The sequence below is a fragment of the Corythoichthys intestinalis genome, chromosome 19 (genome assembly GCF_030265065.1).
Source record: "Corythoichthys intestinalis isolate RoL2023-P3 chromosome 19, ASM3026506v1, whole genome shotgun sequence".
Classification (NCBI taxonomy): domain Eukaryota; kingdom Metazoa; phylum Chordata; class Actinopteri; order Syngnathiformes; family Syngnathidae; genus Corythoichthys; species Corythoichthys intestinalis.
The window spans coordinates 10,685,721-10,698,558 of NC_080413.1; the positions used below are offsets into that span (position 1 = coordinate 10,685,721).

Consider the following 12,838-nt stretch of genomic DNA (forward strand, 5'->3'; position numbering starts at 1 on the left):
CGCTGCTATCTGAGTGGACTGTCAAAAGCATCCATGGTTAGTAGTGGCCCCTTCCAGCAAATAGCCATATCCTGCGCTCAGCTTCTGTTGCTGCATCTTGCCAATAGGCAGTTGCCAACAGGCAACAGCTTATTCCACTTCATGTTTCTACTATATATTCCCCCCCCCCCCCCATTTCAAGAATTCTTGCATGGTGCATCCTGAATACCATATAGAACAATTCTGAATTATAATGGACAATGTAGGCCAACAATGTATTCACTAGAGTGAGTCATGCCTTGTGATGTCATTGGAGAACCCTAAATCAGTGAGCGGATGGAATGCATTTGAACACACGTTTATGTGATTGTCATGCCAAAAGGGGACAAACACGAGGAGTTATGAGGCAAGAACATAGGAATGATTGTTGATAAGCTTGCGGTTTGGACTAGTGATTGTCAACTGGTGGGTCAAGTCCCGAAAGCGGGTCGCAGATTCACGATGGATGGTCAGTCCTGACATACTGCACTTTTCATTTGATTTGTATTCATAAATTTACTGTTATACTGAATACTTACTACTGTATTAGTGGAACAGTACAGACATTCACTTCCATTGACGGCGATAGACGTCCAATCCATTTTAACTGGGAGGACCAGTTGAATGAGGGAATGTTCACTGTATAAGTAGTGCTGCAACGATTAATCGTTTAACTCGAGTAATTCGATTAGAAAAACGATTCAAATTAAATTTTGTTGCTTTGAGTATTTGTTTAATGTGCCGTTGTAATGGTTTGTTTTGCATTTAGTTTTATTCATTTGGGTGGTTACACTGCCCTCTAGTGGCAACATTCAATATGACATAACTCATTTAACATGGCTGAATCCAGCTGCTTCCTGTTAAGAACAACATAAGCTAAGTTTTTTTTTAAAGCATTCGAAATTTAGCTTATAGGTATATTTAGCGTTTTTTTTTTTTTTTTTTTCGTGGGAATATGTGTTTGGACCATTTGTTAACTCATTCACTCCCAGCCATTTTCACCGGTGCATTTTTGCTATGTAAGTTAGCTAATTGTTCTTTTATTGTACTTAGATACTGATTTTATTTTATTTTTAATATATCGTTTGAGGATCATTTCAGGTATTTCAATTTTTTATGTTCCTTATCCGATTACTCGATTATTCGAACTAACTAGTTCATCGATTAATCGATGTTAATTCATGTTTTTCTTCTCTTGTTATTGTATTAATCGATACGATACGATTTCCGATACAAAGCTCACGGTAACGATGATCTCACGATTTGGCGATACAACTCTAGATATTCTACAAAACAACTAATAAACACAAACACAAGCTATCCTTCTGCTGTAAGATTATTACTAGCAGACGTCCAATTTATTTGAACTGGAAGAGTGGCAGCGAATGAACCCCTACCATTTCTGTGGCAGCCAATGCCAGCAACGAGGTCATTTTGGGCACATTACCTGTTGATTTTCACTTACCCCCTGTTGATTTTGGGGCATTTTATGGGTAATTTCCGGTTGATTTTGGGTTGCAGAACAATAAGTAACCTGGTAATGAATAGGCAGTGACTGAAACTCAACAGGACGTGACTTGAAAATGCCCTAAAATGAACAGAAAGTGACCTGTAAATGCCCTGAAAATCGGAAAGACTGCCTGCGAATGCTCTGGTCTCGATTCGGCCCTCCCAGTCAAATGGATTGGGCGTCGAGCACCATCTATGGCAGCCATAGAGTTAACTGAGACACTATTATGGTGGAAGATTTTGGTAGCAACTTGTTGGTTTCCTTATTTTTAAACATTTTAAAACGATATGTCAATTCCTAGCATGAGCATATCGATAACCTTTTGGGATGCAAAGTATCACGATTAGGGCTGTCAAAATTATCGCGTTAACGGGCGGTAATTAATTTTTTAAATTAATCACGTTAAAATATTTGACGCAATTAACGCACATGCCCCGCTCAAACAGATTAAAATGACAGCAGTGTAATGTCCGCTTGTTACTTGCTTTTTGGTTTTTGGCGCCCTCTGCTGGCGCTTGGGTCCAAATGATTTTATGGGCTTCAGCACAATGAGTGAGCATGCAGACCCGGCTGCAGAAAGCAATTACAGGGGGGGCATTACATTTTTTTGGGGGGGGCACACTCCTTCAATGTAAATTTAGCCGTAACAGTGGCGTTTTTACCCGTTAAATTTTCTGATGATAGTGTCAGTCAGTGAAACTGCAGGAGGTGGCAGCGCTATCCCTTCATGTTGACTTTCGGCCGAGTCTTTGTCATGGCTTGAGTTCGTCTTTAGTTTCTTGAAAAAAAAAACATGGATGTCGATTCCAATTTGAATTAGCAACGGAGGAGCCGCTCAATCGCCATTTCTGTAACCGGAGCAATCCCTATCCAATCGCAGTACCCAATGGCCGGCTACTCGCCCCGCCTCCCTTATCTGTGATTGGCTAGAAATTGCCTACATTCGCTGCTCTGATTGGTTGAATTGAATGACGACAGATCAAGATAGGATGACTAGAGCAGTGTTTTTCAAACTTTTCTGAGTCACGGGACGTTTTTACGTTGGAAAAAAATCTCGCGGCACACCACACCGAAATGTTCCAAAATTACTTTCTGTACAGTATATTTAATTATAAAATAATTTCTCAGTATTTATACTCACTCAGTGTGAAACGTTTAGCAATTAGGCTTGAAAAACTATCAGACAGGGGACTTGAGCAATGTCTTTAAGCACATCAGGGCTGGTCGTCTCGCCACAGTTTGGGACTTTTGGGATTTAGCAACAAAGTAACTGGCTTTCAGGGCTTTCTTTTTTACCTTTGTAGTTTTTTTCAAAAAAGTTGCCCATTTCTCTGTGTTTTCACAAAGGCGTACAAAATAGTCCATCGACTTGTTCTGAAGCAACGGGCGTTAATTTGAAGATGACGTTTAAACTTGTATGGCGCCATGGCGCTAGATAGCGGCTCGTGTCGCGTTCAAGAACTGCTTGGATTTCTAGCCATCTCCCACCTTGCTGTCCTCGATAATGTGCTGGAATAAAACAAAAAGGGAGGATTAACGGTCGTCACATATGGATAAAATGGAAAGGACACTTTTGTGTATATCGATACTTGACGAGTCAAATAATGAACAGTAGAAGTGCTGGCGTCCACATTGTTACGGAGAGCAAGGTGGCTGATGGCTAGAAATCCGAGCAGTTCTTGAACGCAACACGACTCATTTGCACACAACCGAGAACTTTTTGCCCATTCCTTCCTTCCTACTGCAACTTTGCCCGACGATGTTAAAAAAAGCGACATTGGATAATTTCTCGCAGCACACCTGACGATCTATCACGGCGGAGGCACAATCGGTTGAAAAACGATGGAATATAGGGTTCATTCTCTCCGTGTGTGTGTTCTGTGGAAGATTAAAAAAAAAAAAAAAAAAAAAAAAATTACACAGTATATTTTAATCGAGCTAGGGCGAGCACAGCCGTCCCTCAGGGCGGGCCCGGCCCCCTAATGCCCGCCCATGCCGCCGGTTCTGTGAGCATGGTGTTATTATTGACATCAACAATGGCGAGCTACTAGTTTATTTTTTGATTGAAAATTTTACAAATTTTAATAAAACGGAAACATTAAGAGGGGTTTTAATATGAAATTTCTATAACTTACTGAACTTACTAACATTTATCTTTTAAGAACTACAAGTCTTTCTATCCATGGATCGCTTTAAGAGAATGTTAATAATGTTAATGCCATCTTGTTGATTTATTGTATCTTAATAAACAAATAAAGTACTTATGTATGTACGTATGTTGAATGTATATATCCGTTGTGTCTTATCTTTCCATTCCAACAATATTTTACAGAAAAATATGGCATGTTTTATAGATGGTTTGAATTGTGATTAATTACGATTAATTAGTTTTTAAGCTGTAATTAACTCGATTGAAAATTTTAATCGTTTGACCAGAGGTTGCGCTAGACATTTTTGTTGTCTGTCATTTTGACTGACAGGGTAATAAAAATCCGGTCATAATCTATTTTTACCCGTCACTTAAATTTTTTAAATGATAATGATGACATATTAGTATAATACACAATATAATACAATAGTATTTAGTTTTCATTCATTTTTAATTAATATTGTAACGCTTGCTTGGCGGCGAAAAATTAGACATGGAAGTCGTGGTATTTTTCTCCCTCTTTTTACTCTGCTTACCACCAGCAACACCAACAAAACAACAACTCCACCCCCAAAGAAAAAGAGGCAACTACACAGACCCCAATCACCAACGTCACACAATGATCTTAATTGTGGTTGTCAGCCCAAAATCTTCTAAATATATATTAAATGCATCTTACCAGATATAAAATGACTACTACATAGTCTGTGGTGATCGTTTGGTGCCCAGATTTCTTGTCGAATTACAGCAGTCCATCTCGCTCTCCTCTTCGGGTCTCTCAGAATACGGTAGAACTTCAAGTCTCTCCGTCTATCTTCTCTTTTACTGCAACCAACCGCCACACACGCCTTCACCATTTTGATTATTAATGTTAACGAGCAGAAAAACACGCCGTAATAGGAGGCATGTACGTAGCGGTATGGCGGCTCCAGTCAGGGGGGCGGAGTTGTGACGTATGTGATTGGGGTCTATACACAGGCGGCAATCTAGTCCACCAATTGGATGACGTGCTGGCACACCGGGTGCACCAATAAGAACCTCGCGTTGATGTGTCAATCACGGTGCCGCTGCCAGACCCCGGTGACGCTACAATATTCTGACAGAATAGCCAACGACGTCATGCATTAAGAGAGACAAAAGCTAATTAATATGCTCACTCGCCACCCTGTGGTCTGGGGTGTGAATTGCAACCTGTCAAAATGACGGACGGACTTCAGTTTTTTCCGTCACCGTTTTAAAAAAACGGTCAACGACGGAAAATATTCGGTTAACGCGACCCCTGCGTTTGACAGCCCTAATCACGATATATCACCATATCAATATTTTGTCACACAGTGTATTTTTTTTTTAATAGTTTTCTTGATTTTGAGAAATCAGCAATTCACAGTTTATTCTATCTAACAGTATAAACCGAACAGAACTGATTTTGAATGGAACAAATGTGCTTATTTATTCGGGTTATTTTGGCTCTCTTCAATGTTGTGTTTTGCGATGGCCGTGAGGTGTTCTCCAACTTTAAATGTTTGTGTACTGTTCGTTTGTGGCTGTGGGCATTTCTCCAGAACAAAATGCCTGCTTCGTCCTTTTCCCTGTCAAAATACAACACCCTGGGAAAGATGAGTGCAGATACCTTCTTTTGTTTAATTTCCCATGCACTTCTTCCTTCCTCTTTCCTCCCACTGTGCGGCTTTTGTGGAAAGAACCCAGAGACAAGCAGATAGACGGAGCTCCGGGGAGATAAATCAAATTTGGTGCTATTGTGGTTTCGAATGCAACTTTTGAGCATCTCTTAACAGGAAATTGTACAAGCAGATAATTGCAACTCGATCAATAAGGTCATTTTTGTTCCTGTGTTCCTAATGGCGCCCTGTGATACAAGTCGTATTTTTGCTTTGACTTGTGAGAGCAAACTTGAGATAACCTTTGTGAATAGGAGCAGTGACTCAACTCGCAGTTGAGCAGATAGAATAATGAGCAATTCTTCTTGTTTTTTGTTCCCTTACTCTACATAATTCATGTTTAACATATTTTCCAAACATTTTTCTCAAAAACATCCATTTCATTCATGCTGTTCCATCTCGCGGCATTGTGTCTTGATTTAAGTGAGAGTGGAGCATCGGCAGGCATTCAAACTGAGTCATCCGAAGGATGAGTGACAGATGCTGGCATGCAGATGATGTTGGGTCACTGTCAACACATCTTTTTCTTTATATCATAAATAGGCTTATGCTCGTCCAGTCCAGAATGCTCTGATGCTGTGTGAATAAAGGATGTCATCAGCCTCGGCGGGAGGTGTAGAAATCCCATTAACGTGGGGGAAAATGTCTTTTTCATGCGGAACACAAATACTGTATGCCCATTGCCTAACCGACTGCCTTTCTCTCTCTTGCTCCCTCTCTCAGTCCTTTCCTCTTGCTCAGTCTCACGCTCTCCTGCTCTGTCGCTCTCTATACAGTGGAGCAAATAAGTATTTAGTCAACCACTAATTGTGCAAGTTCTCCCACTTGAAAATATTAGAGAGGCCTGTAATTGTTAACATGGGTTAACCTCAACCATGAGAGACAGAATGTGGAAAAAAAAACAGAAAATCCAATTGTTTGATTTTTAAAGAATTTATTTGCAAATCATGTTGGAAAATAAGTAAAGATGTCCCGATCGATCGGGTCCGATCACGTCATTTTCAAAGTATCGGAATCGGCAAAAAAATATCGGACATGCCTTTTTTAAAAAAATATTTATATTTTTTAATTGAATTGTTTTCTAATTGTATTTAATGTTACTGACAAAATGTCTTACACTCATCCAGAGTCTTTAGTTTTGGCTTTAAATAGGGCTATCAAATTTATCGTGTTAACGGCGGTAATTGATTTTTTAAAAATTACGTTAATATATTTAACGCAATTACCGTATGCGCTGCACGACCCACACACGCATTGTCGCGTTCAATCTATAATGGCGCCGTTTTATCTATATATAGAGGTAAAAGGAGGCGTAAAATGAGTAGAGTGACTTTTGGCAGACTTTGGAGCCTTTTTTGAATTGGCTAAAGGTTTAAAATCCCTCTCTCAACAATTAGAAATATCATGAGAAGCAATGTGGGGAAGAAAGGCAGTGGTTGATCTTTTTCTTAACACCCTATGTTATTTCCCAACGCAGAGAAAATATATCAATTGGTGCCACTACGCACAGTCATGGTTGCACTTCCCATCATGTATTTGGGCAGAACAGTTAAATGGCGACGGTATCATTTACTGAAAGCTCAACAAATACACTAGATAGCAATATTAGGTCACAATATACAAAGTCACATTTATCCTTTAAGAATTACAAGTCTTTCTATCTGTGGATCCCTCTCACAGAAAGAATGTTAATAATGTAAATGCCATCTTGAGGATTTATTGTCATAATAAACAAATACAGTACTTATGTACTGAATGTTGAATGTATGTATTCGTCCGAGTTTTATTCATTTTTTTCTTAATGCATTGCCAAAATGTATATGATCGGGAAAAATTATCGGGAATGATTGGAATTGGCAGATACTCAAACTAAAACAATCAGGATCGGATCGAGAGAAAAAAAACATGGTCGGAACAACCCTAAAAATAAGTATTTGGTCAATACCAAAAGTTCATCTCAATACTTTGTTATGGACCCTTTGTTGGCAATAACCGAGGCCAAACGTTTTCTGTAACTCTTCACAAGCTTTTCACACACTGTTGCTGGTATTTTGGCCCATTCCTCCAAGCACATCTCCTCTAGAGCAGTGATGTTTTGGGGCTGTCGTTGGGCAACACGGACGTTCAACTCTCTCCACAGATTTTCTATGGGGTTGAGATCTGCAGACGGGCTAGGCCACTCCAGGACCTTGAAACACTTCTTACGAAGCCATTCCTTTGTTGCCTTGGCTGTGTGTTTGGGATCATTGTCATGCTGAAAGACCCAGCCAAGTCTCATCTTCAATGCCCTTGCTGATGGAAGGAGATTTTCACTCAAAATCTCTCGATACATGGCCCCATTCATTCTTTCCTTTACACGGATCAGTCGTCCTGGTCCCTTTGCAGAAAACCAGCTCCAAAGCATGATGTTTCCACCCCCATGCTTCACAGTGGGTATCGTGTTCTTCAGATGCAATTCAGTATTCTTTCTCCTCCAAACACGAGAACCTGTGTTTCTACCAAAAAGTTCTATTTTGGTTTCATCTAACCATAACACATCCTCCCAGTCCTCTTCTGGATCATCCAAATGCTCTCTAGCGAACCGCAGATGGGCCTGGACGTGTACCCTCAGCAGGGGGATACGTCTGGCTGTGCAGGATTTGAGTCCCTGGCAGCGCAATGTGTTACTGATAGTAGCCTTTGTTACTGTGGTCCCAGCTCTCTGTAGGTCATTCACTAGGTCCCCCCGTGTGGTTCTGGGTTTTTGCTCACCGTTCTTGTTATCATTTTGACGCCGCGGGGTGAGATCTTGCATGGAGCCCCAGATCGAGGGAGATTATCAGTGGTCTTGTATGTCTTCCATTTTCTAATAATTGCTCCCACAGTTGATTTCTTCACACCAAGCGTTTTACCTATTGCAGATTCTGTCTTCCCAGCCTGGTGCAGGTCTACAATTTTGTCTCTGGTGTCCTTCGAGAGCTCTTTGGTCTTGGCCATAGTGGAGTATGGAGTGTGACTGACTGAGATTGTGGACGGGTGTCTTTTTTATCGATAATGAGTTAAAACAGGTGCCCTAGACCTCGTTAGAAGAAGTTAGACCTCTTTGACAGCCAGAAATCTTGCTTGTTTGTAGGTGACCAAATACTTATTTTCCACTCTAATTTGGAAATACATTCTTTAAAAATTAAACAGTGTGATTTTCAGTTGTTGTTTTTTTTCCACATTCTGTCTCTTATTGTTGAGGTGTAAGTATAAGTCTCATTTTTGGGGTAAATTTACATGATAAAATTCAACACATAGAACAGATATGTCATCTTGAAAGGAAATTTAAAATAAAAATACAATAGAGAACAACATGCTGAATAATTGTACAGTATGATATTGTTACATGACGCATGACCAATGAAATTTCTATGCTAATTTTTGGAGTTTCAAGTTCATTTTCCACACTAAATGGAGGCATACAGAGATTAAACCCATCCAAGAACACTCCCAGAAACAAAGTACAAGTGTGTAAAATTTCGTCAAGTCCTTATTGGATGAACACACATACACAAAGTTTATTTACCGGTATATACTGTTTAAGTTTGGATATATAATTTCATTTCTGTAAATCCACCACCACCTAAGGCTGTGTGTTCCCCATAGCAACTATCAGAGAACATCCAGTAATCTATTTTTACATGGGTTTATTTACATCCACTACCCAGAAAATATCAATTCTATCTGCCATGCTCTATTCCAGTAAGTATTTCTTTTATAAGTGTACACTGTGTTCACTTGAAATGTTTTGGTGGTCTCCAAAGGTTCTTTACTTTGATAGCGCATTAAAATTTAACAGACCGAAAAAACAATAAAAAATTGCTTTGGCCTTCGTATTAAATATATAACCTGAATAGAGGCATTATAGAAGTAAATGTGGTATTTGCTGCAAACGTTTGTGCTTGAGTGCACACAAACAATAAATACATGGCGTGCGTTCCGCCGCATTGTTGTCGACTTGCATCCCTTATCTGTCAAGATTGTGCAGTCATGCGACTCAGCCATTACCATTCCTCCGAGTCCCCACCATTGATGTGCAGGGGGGTTGCCATAGTGCCGTAACTCCACCACGTTGTTGTCTTATTGAGGTCTGAGCTGGGAAGCTAATAGGATATGGTGTCCTTCGACCCTTTTAATGTCAAGGCCTTTGATAGTGTCCCTACTGCATCAGATGGGGTCTCGCCCGAATACGACGTGAAACAGATGCCGGCAATTAATGTTATCGGCAAATGCCGCGACTCAGCCCTCATTAGGGGCTTTCTTTTCCTCCTTTGAACATTTTCCTATTGAATGCCCTCTGTGAACTTCAAGATGAAGTGTTCAGGTGAACTGTGCGCTATGTGTCTCTTTTTATAAATCGGTCCAATAATATCCAGGATGCCCAAGGGTCAGAACTGTGCGTTTGCACAAGGCCTGGAGTCAACAGCGTTCCAGGGGATGGAAAAAAATAGAATAACACAGGCGGACAAGCCAGCAACTCAACTGGGCTCTAAGCAGAATTGGATTTTGGTACACACAACAGCATTTTAATTGCTCTTGGTTCCTTTTTCCAATTACGTTTCTGCATGTTTTGTCGAGAATCCTTCTTAGCACCTGTAAGATAATCAGTTCTCTGCTCAGTTGAAAGTTTGCCACAGGCAATAGTCCACCAACACCCCCGGGAGCCATCTTTAAGCTCTGACTTAAGGACCTTCACCGCTAGAGTTATCACCGCAGTGCTGCAAGGAGACTTGAAGCCCAAAGGCTTAGGATGATATTGACTCTTCTGGCTCTTGACTTGTTAGACAACGTTTTTACAGGGGCTAGACCAGGGGTGTACAAACTATTTCACATAGAGCTGCAGTGAGTGCAGGATTTCATTTCAATAAAACAAGGCTACGTCTACACTAGGACAGATAATGGCCTTAAACGTGTAATTAGTTGGACTATACGGCATGTCGGCTACACTAGTATGCTTATTATCCGCGTTAGGAGTTACACGGATAATGTAGGCGGGTAACATTACCCGCCGCCTAATATGGACTGCTGTCTCCGTACAACAATCGGATACTAAGGAAGTGACATAATGCAGTCACCCTTTTTAGTTAATTCAAATACAGTGGGGCAAATAAGTATTTAGTCAACCACTAGTTGTGCAAGTTATCAGGACCTTGAAACACTTCTTTGTTGCCCTGGCTGTGTGTTTGGGAACATTGTCATGCTGAAAGACCCAGCCACGTCTCATCTTCAATGCCCTTGCTGATGGAATGAGATTTTCACTCAAAATCTCTCGATACATGGCCCCATTCATTCTTTCCTTTACACAGATCAGTCGTCCTAGTCCCTTTGCAGAAAAACAGCCCCAAAGCGTGATGTTTCCACTCCCATGATTCACAGTGGGTATGGTGTTCTTCGGATGCAATTCAGTAGTCTTCCTCCTCCAAACACGAGAACCTGTGTTTCTACCAAAAAGTTCTATTTTGGTTTTATCTGACCATAACACATTCTCCCAGTCCTCTTCTAGATCATCCTAATGCTCTTTAGCGAACCGCAGACGGGCCTGGATGTGTACTGGCTTCAGCAGGAGGATACGTCTGGCTGAGCAGGATTTGAGTCCCTGGCGGCGCATTGTGTTACTGATAGTAGCCTTTGTTACTGTGGTCCCAGCTCTCTGTAGGTCATTCGCTAGGTCCCCCTGTGTGGTTCTGGGATTTTTGCTTACCGTTCTTGTTATCATTTTGACGCCACGGGGTGAGATCTTGTATGGAGCCCCAGATTGAGGGAGATTATCAGTGGTCTTGTATGTCTTCCATTTTCTAATAATTGCTCCCACAGTTGATTTCTTTCCACCAAGCGTTTTACCTATTGCAGATTCAGTCTTCCCAGCCTGGTGCAGGTCTACAATTTTGTCTCTGGTGTCCTTCGACAGCTCTTTGGTCTTGGCCATAGTGGAGTTTGGAGTGTGACTGACTGACATTGTGGACAGATGTCTTTTATACTGATAATGAGTTAAAAGAGGTGCCATTAATACAGGTAACGAGTGGAGCCTCGTTAGACCTCGTTAGAAGAGGTTAGACCTCTTTGACAGCCAGAAATCTTGCTTGTTTGGAGGTGACCAAATACTTATTTCCCACTCTAACTTGGAAATAAATTCTTTAAAAATCAAACAATGTGATTTTCTGTCCCCCCCCCCCCACCACCACATTCTGTCTCTCATTGTTGAGGTTTACCCATGTTGACGATTACAGGCCTCGCTAATCTTTTCAAATAGGAGAACTTGCACAATTGGTGGTTGACTAAATACTTATTTGCCCCACTGTATTTACAAAACCAAAGCTGCTACCGACCTGAAATCAAAACAGGCGCCTACCTTAGCCATATATGAGTCTCTATGAGCAGCGGCATCAAACAATTCAAAGTCATTCCCTTATAAAATCCTGATTAATTATTTTCTATATAATTATAACGCAAGTTAAGATGGGTATAAGAGTTTCAGATTTTACACTAGATGCACAAAAATCACCAAATGCAGAGATAATCACCTATATTTTCAGGATCAGTAGCAATATTTACTACATATAAGTTTTTGACCAAAATAGCAACTTATATTTTTTTTATTTACTGCAAGTTTTGAACAGCTAATAAATTTTCTATGTAAGTATAACACAACTTAAAATGGCTATAAAAGTCTCAGATTTTACACTAGATGCACAAAAATCACCAAATGCAGAGATAATCGCCTATATTTTCAGGATCAATGGCAATATTTAACATATCATATAAGTTTTTGACCAAAATAGCAACTTATTTTTTTCTTATTTATTTAGTGCAAGTTTTCAACAGCTAATAAATCACTCAATTTAACATCAGAAACTTAATACTTGAGGAAATCATGCAGAATCAGTCATAAATAATATGTAAATAGATAATTAATAAATTCTATATACAATCAGAACTTATTATAGAATAGAATATCCCTTTATAAACCCTTGAGAAAATAATCAGTCCTTGTGTGGACATAGCCCAAGACAACACCTTTTCACCAATTTGGTGTCTTACAAGTGTAATCAGTTGATTGCAGTCAGGTGCTGCTTATTTTAGCAGAAAGTTCATTGGTTAAACTCTCTTTGCCCAATTGGTAGGAACAAAATCCAGTACCCACAGCTGCCCTTCAGGCCAAGTTTGGACACCCTTGGACCAGACACATGCTTATTCCTTTTGTGCTCCTTTGGTCAAGGGTGAACGCTATCATTTGACCCCTGTTTGCTAACAGGTGAATTGCAAGAGCCGATTTTGGAAATGATCTGGTGTGCTTCAGTTCACTTCAGTTCGTGTGTGAATGTGATTGTCCTTTTTGATTGTTCATTCATGTAATTTGTTTGGTCAAATACAAAGCACTGTTTGTTTTCGGGTGGATCCAGATCTTATACAAGTGGTGATCTTGGTCCCCTTTTCAAGTGAACTCTAGTGCGATTCAATTCC

The 12,838-nt window shown here is 40.2% G+C and overlaps 1 protein-coding gene across 3 annotated transcripts in view; it reads left to right on the forward strand.

Annotated features, from left to right (window-relative positions):
• The window catches only part of plcb1l (phospholipase C beta 1-like), a 480,463-nt gene that overhangs the window by 226,498 nt on the left and 241,127 nt on the right, over nt 1-12,838 (forward strand). Inside the window, exon 1 of one of the 3 annotated variants that reach the window (XM_057823350.1) lies at nt 12,547-12,629. The exons of the other annotated variants lie outside the window; for them this stretch is intronic. The gene's annotated coding sequence lies outside the window, so the exon portion shown is untranslated. Of the gene's footprint in view, nt 1-12,546; nt 12,630-12,838 lie in introns of those variants that run through there. 3 annotated transcript variants of the gene reach the window in all.